Here is a 5908-nt window from a genome sequence, read left to right as displayed (position 1 = left end):
AGGACATGACACGCGGTCAATATAGCCTCCCCCCACCATGCCTTGGATAAACCCGATGTATCTAACATGGCGTTAACCAAATCAGTTAGAGTACGGTTTTTCCGCTCGGCAACCCCGTTTGACTGGGGTGAATAGGGAGGCGTCCTCTCATGAATAATGCCGTGTTCCGCACAAAATGAATCAAATTCGTTTGAGAAGTACTCTCCACCACGATCAGACCGGACTCGTTTAATTTTCTTTTCAAGTTGATTCTCAACTTCTGCCTTATAGATTTTAAAGTAGTGTAGAGCCTCATCTTTAGTATTTAACAGATACACATAGCAAAATCTAGTGGAATCATCTATCAATGTCATGAAGTATTTCTTTCCACCTTTAGTCAACACACCATTCATCTCACAAAGATCAGAATGTATGAGTTCTAATGGTGCCAAGTGTCTCTCCTCTGCAGCCTTGTGAGGCTTGCGAGGTTGCTTTGCTTGCACACACGAGTGGCACTTAGAACCTTTGGCTAAAGTGAAAGTTGGGATTAAATTCAGTTTTGCTAGCCGCGACATAACACCGAAACTTATGTGACAAAGACGTGAATGCCAAACTTCAGATTCATTAACACTCGAATGAATATTGTTCACGACTTTATTACAAAAATCTGCTAGAGAAAGGCGGAACAGACCTCCGCATTCATAACCTTTTCCAACGAAAAGTCCATATTTCGTAACTACTACTTTATTAGACTCGAACACCAACTTAAACCCTTCTCTACACAGAAGGGAGCCACTAACGAGATTCTTCTTGATGGCGGGGACATGCTGCACGTTCTTCAGCTGCACGATCCTTCCCGAAGTAAACTTCAGATCGACCGTGCCAACACCAAGAACAGAAGCACTCGCGCCATTCCCCATCAATACGGACCCGCGACCGGTGGCCTGATAAGAAGAGAACAATGACAAGTCAGCACACACATGAATATTTGCACCTGTGTCCACCCACCAATCGGTGGACTGACAAACTGTAAATACAGTAAGTAAATTACCGTACCCAGATGCACCACTTTCATTGTTGCCCACAATCATGTTTGCAGACTTGGAGTCCTGCGCCGACTTCTTGTACTTGTTTGGGCATTTGTTCGCCCAATGTTCCTCTGAACCACAAGTATAGCAGCCATCTCCCTTCTTATTCTTCTTGAAGGGCTTCTTCCCCTTCTTCTTGAAGTCGGTATTCTGTTGGACAGAGTTCTTTCCCTTGGGCTTGTGAGAATTGAAGTTCCTCTGATGTACCATATTGGCAGCAGAAGAGCTTTCCACCGCTTTTCCATTGGAGTCCTTTGCTCTCGAGTTCTGCTCAACACTCAGATGGCCGATGATGTCCTCTACTGAGAACTCACGCCTCTGATGTTTCAGAGTAGTAGCAAAGTTCCTCCAGGAATTAGGGAGCTTAGCAATTATACAGCCCGCGACAAACTTGCCCGGCAAATTGCACTTAAGAACCTCAAGTTCCTTAGCTATGCATATTATCTCATGAGCTTGTTCCAATACAGAACGGTTGTCAACCATCTTGTAATCGTGGAACTGCTCCATAACATACATCTCACTCCCAGCATCGGTGGCCCCGAATTTAGATTCGAGCGCCTCCCACAAGTCCTTGGCAACATGCATATGTAAATATGCATCAACCAGCTTATCTCCGATCACGCTAATGACTGCTCCAAGGAATAGGACGGTGGCCTCCTTAAACATCTTCTCCTGTTCAGGAGTGATAGTTTCCGTAGGAGTGACACCGGCTACCCAGAACACGTTCATAGCCGTGAGCCATAAGGTGGTTCTCGTTTGCCAACGCTTGAAAAAAGTACCGGTAAACTTATCCGGCTTCAGTGCAGCAGCAAAACCATTACTCGAAAAATTCCTACAGACATTAGGTTTTTGGATTGTTGAGTAAATAGGCAATTTTCCGAGTAGATTAATCCACAAAATAATAACTAGCATGGCATTGACTAGACTAATGACATACTGATCTTGAGCTAACCTAGCACATACTACGCATATAGTGGATACATCTATGCAAACAAGTAGTACTGCTAGAATAAATACGAACAAGAGGATAAACGAGTCATACCCTCCAATCGGCCAGTTGGCCGTAGCAGCAGCAGCGGCGGCGGCGGCAGAGGCAGTATCCTCTGCCGTCTTCTTCTCGGCTTCCTCGCGGAGACGATCAGCTTCGCTTGGTGAAGACATGGCGATGACGAGGGCGAAGCGGACGTAGACGAAGCAGACGGACGGAGGCGAGCAGTCGCGTGATCGCTCCCCAAAAACCTAATCGCCCCTCTCCCGTACAGGAACCGGAGAGGCGAGGTTTCGGAGGCCTGCTCTCCCGTCGACCGTGTACGCGGTAAACGGGACGGAGTCGCCGGCGGCAGCAGCAGTTGAAGGAACGAACGCGTGAGGCAGATGTGATCTGATTTCGTGACGGCTAGGGTAGGCGATCGCGTGCTTATAAAGGCGGCTGGGTGGAGAGTCCGAGTCGGTAACGATCACGATCCGACGTCTCGGATCGTTTCCTTGTCCGTTACGTATTCTCCGTTCCTGACCGGCAAAAATAAGCGCGTAGGTATGAGCTCGGCTCGGCTCATTCCCGCAACCCGCGGCGCGTCGTGACGAGGCGTGGCGTGGCGAGGCGGGCGGCGGAGGAGGAGTGCGCGAGGGCACCTTCTCTTCTCACTCTCCAATAGCATGTGGAAGAGAGACCCTTATAAAGGGGTCCAAACTCTCCTCCACTAGCGGGGTGGGACTAAACTCCCACCACCTTGCCATGCCACCACCTACATGGGCCCTTTAGATTTTTCTGAAATTCTCTAGTGGGCCTAAGGCCCACCTCCAAATTTCAACAATCCCCCACCAGATCTCAAGGGCACATCGTGTTCCCTCGTTCCAATCACTGTTTTAATATACCAGCATTTCAGTGAAGACCTGTTAAGGTTGAGCTTCACCTAGAACAAGTAGCTACACCCCTTCACAACTGAACAATGGACTATGCCTTGAATTGTCAGTTTGGCGTAAAGGAGCTTCACCACAAGTCTTACTAGTACTAGGCTGCCGAAGGTGACCCCTCGGGTGGAGCATATTAGTCACACTCCTGGCCTATTCATGAGTTTACTAGAGATCACCCAAATCTCATAGACTGTGACCAGCAGTCAAGCTCATATAGGTGTGTTCCTCCAAAGATCGCTCTGTAGGACAGCATCTTGCTTACATATAAGCTTTAGAACACATTAAGACAGTAGTCATCCTACCATACAGTATCCGAGAGTATTGCATCTCCAACGGAGTGGGTTAGTAAAGTTACTCTCCTCAGTTCACCACTGGCTTGTTTTCCCAGGTCCTACTTCACGGGATCTCCGATCATATAGGTTAGGTTACTACCATGGCAACTCATGTGGGTCTCATACCCATCTCCCTCGATGCACTATCTATCACAACACGTGATAGCCCTTTAGTAAAGGGATCTGCCAGATTCTTAGCCGTTTGGATATAATCCAACGCTATCACTCCGGAGTTTCTCAAACGTCTGACAGACTTCAATCTCATTCTTATATGTTTGTTGGACTTCATATTGTCCTTTGAACTCTTCACTTTAACAATAACCGTCTGATTATCGCAGTTCATAAGGATAGCCGGAACCGGCTTCTCAACCACAGGTAAGTCCATCAAAAGATCTCGAAGAAATTCTGCTTCGACACCAGATGTGTCTAATGCTGTTAATTCTGCTTCCATTGTCGATCTTGTTAAGATCGTTTGCTTGCAAGACTTCCAGGAAACAGCACCACCCCCAAGAGTAAACATATACCCAGTAGTGGCCTTCATCTCATCAGCATCAGAGATCCAATTCGCGTCACTATACCCTTCAAGTACCGATGGGAATCCCGTATAGTGAAGCCCGTGGTTGACAGTACCTTTCAAGTAGCGCATAATTCTTTCAACAGCACGCCAATGAACTTCGCCCGGGTTTGCAACAAACCGGCTAAGTTTGCTCACAGCAAACGCGATGTCAGGCCTCGTTGCGCTAGCTAGGTACATAAGTGAACCGATAATTTGAGAGAATCTCAATTGATCTATAGCTGTGCCTTTAAACTTTCGAATAAGCACACTAGGATCATATGGTGTTTGACAAATCTTGCAGTCTGAATATCCAAAGCGACTCAAAATCTTGTCAACATAGTGGGATTGCAGAAGTGTAATCCCACCCTCATCATCTCTCAATAGCTTGATGTTCAAGATAACATCAGCCACCCCAAGGTCCTTCATCTCAAAGTTTTGAGACAGAAAGGACTTAACCTCCTCAATTACTTTGAGGTTGGTTCCAAATATCAGTATGTCATCAACATACAAGCACAATATAACTCCTTCGCCCCCACCATGGCGATAGTATACACATTTGTCAGCTTCATTAACAACGAAGCCAACAGATGTCAGAGTTGTATTAAACTTCTCATGCCATTGCTTAGGTGCTTGTCTCAGACCATATAAAGATTTCAGCAACTTACACACCTTTCCTTCCTGACCTTCTATCACAAAGCCATCTGGCTGTTGCATATAGATTTCCTCATTTAGCTCTCCATTCAGGAAAGCCGTCTTAACGTCCATTTGATGAACGAGAAGACCATGAGAGGCCGCCAATGAGAGTAGTACTCTAATGGTGGTCAGTCTAGCCACAGGTGAATAAGTATCGAAGAAATCTTCCTCTTCTTTCTGGGCATAGCCCTTGGCCACAAGCCTAGCCTTGTACTTTTCAATTGTACCGTCGGGCCTAAGCTTCTTTTTGAACACCCACTTGCATCCCAATGGTTTGCAACCATAGGGACGATCAGTGATTTCCCATGTCCCGTTAGCCATGATGGAGTCCATCTCGCTACGGACAGCAGCTTTCCAGTAATCAGCATCTGGAGAAGCATACGCTTCTGAAATAGAAGTGGGATTATCATCCACGAGGTATACGAAGAAATCATCACCAAAGGTCTTTGCAGTCCTTTGTCTCTTGCCCCTACCACGGGCTTCCTCGTCATCCTCCTCAGGATTTTCATCATGTGTTTGTTCATAATATTCCATAGGAATGGCAGGCTCAGGAGTTATCTCAGATTCCTGTCTAGAAGTGCTTTGCATATCTCTCATGGGAAATATATCCTCAAAGAATGTAGCATCCCTCGACTCCATTATTGTACCGACCTTCACGTCAGGTACCTCAGATTTCACTACTAGAAATCTATAGCCTACGCTATTCTTAGCGTATCCCAAATTAACGCAATCCACAGTCTTTGGTCCAAGCTTGCGCTTCTTGGGGATCGGTACATTGACTTTCGCCAAGCAGCCCCAAGTACGTAAGTACGAGAGTGTCGTCCTTCTCTTCGACCACTCCTCGTAGGGAGTGACCTCATTATCTTTTGTAGGAACTTTATTCAGGACATGACACGCGGTCAATATAGCCTCCCCCCACCATGCCTTGGATAAACCCGATGTATCTAACATGGCGTTAACCAAATCAGTTAGAGTACGGTTTTTCCGCTCGGCAACCCCGTTTGACTGGGGTGAATAGGGAGGCGTCCTCTCATGAATAATGCCGTGTTCCGCACAAAATGAATCAAATTCGTTTGAGAAGTACTCTCCACCACGATCAGACCGGACTCGTTTAATTTTCTTTTCAAGTTGATTCTCAACTTCTGCCTTATAGATTTTAAAGTAGTGTAGAGCCTCATCTTTAGTATTTAACAGATACACATAGCAAAATCTAGTGGAATCATCTATCAATGTCATGAAGTATTTCTTTCCACCTTTAGTCAACACACCATTCATCTCACAAAGATCAGAATGTATGAGTTCTAATGGTGCCAAGTGTCTCTCCTCTGCAGCCTTGTGAGGCTTGC

Source organism: Hordeum vulgare, chromosome 7H (genome assembly GCF_904849725.1).
Source record: "Hordeum vulgare subsp. vulgare chromosome 7H, MorexV3_pseudomolecules_assembly, whole genome shotgun sequence".
NCBI classification, from domain to species: domain Eukaryota; kingdom Viridiplantae; phylum Streptophyta; class Magnoliopsida; order Poales; family Poaceae; genus Hordeum; species Hordeum vulgare.
This window is presented reverse-complemented; position numbering follows the sequence as displayed.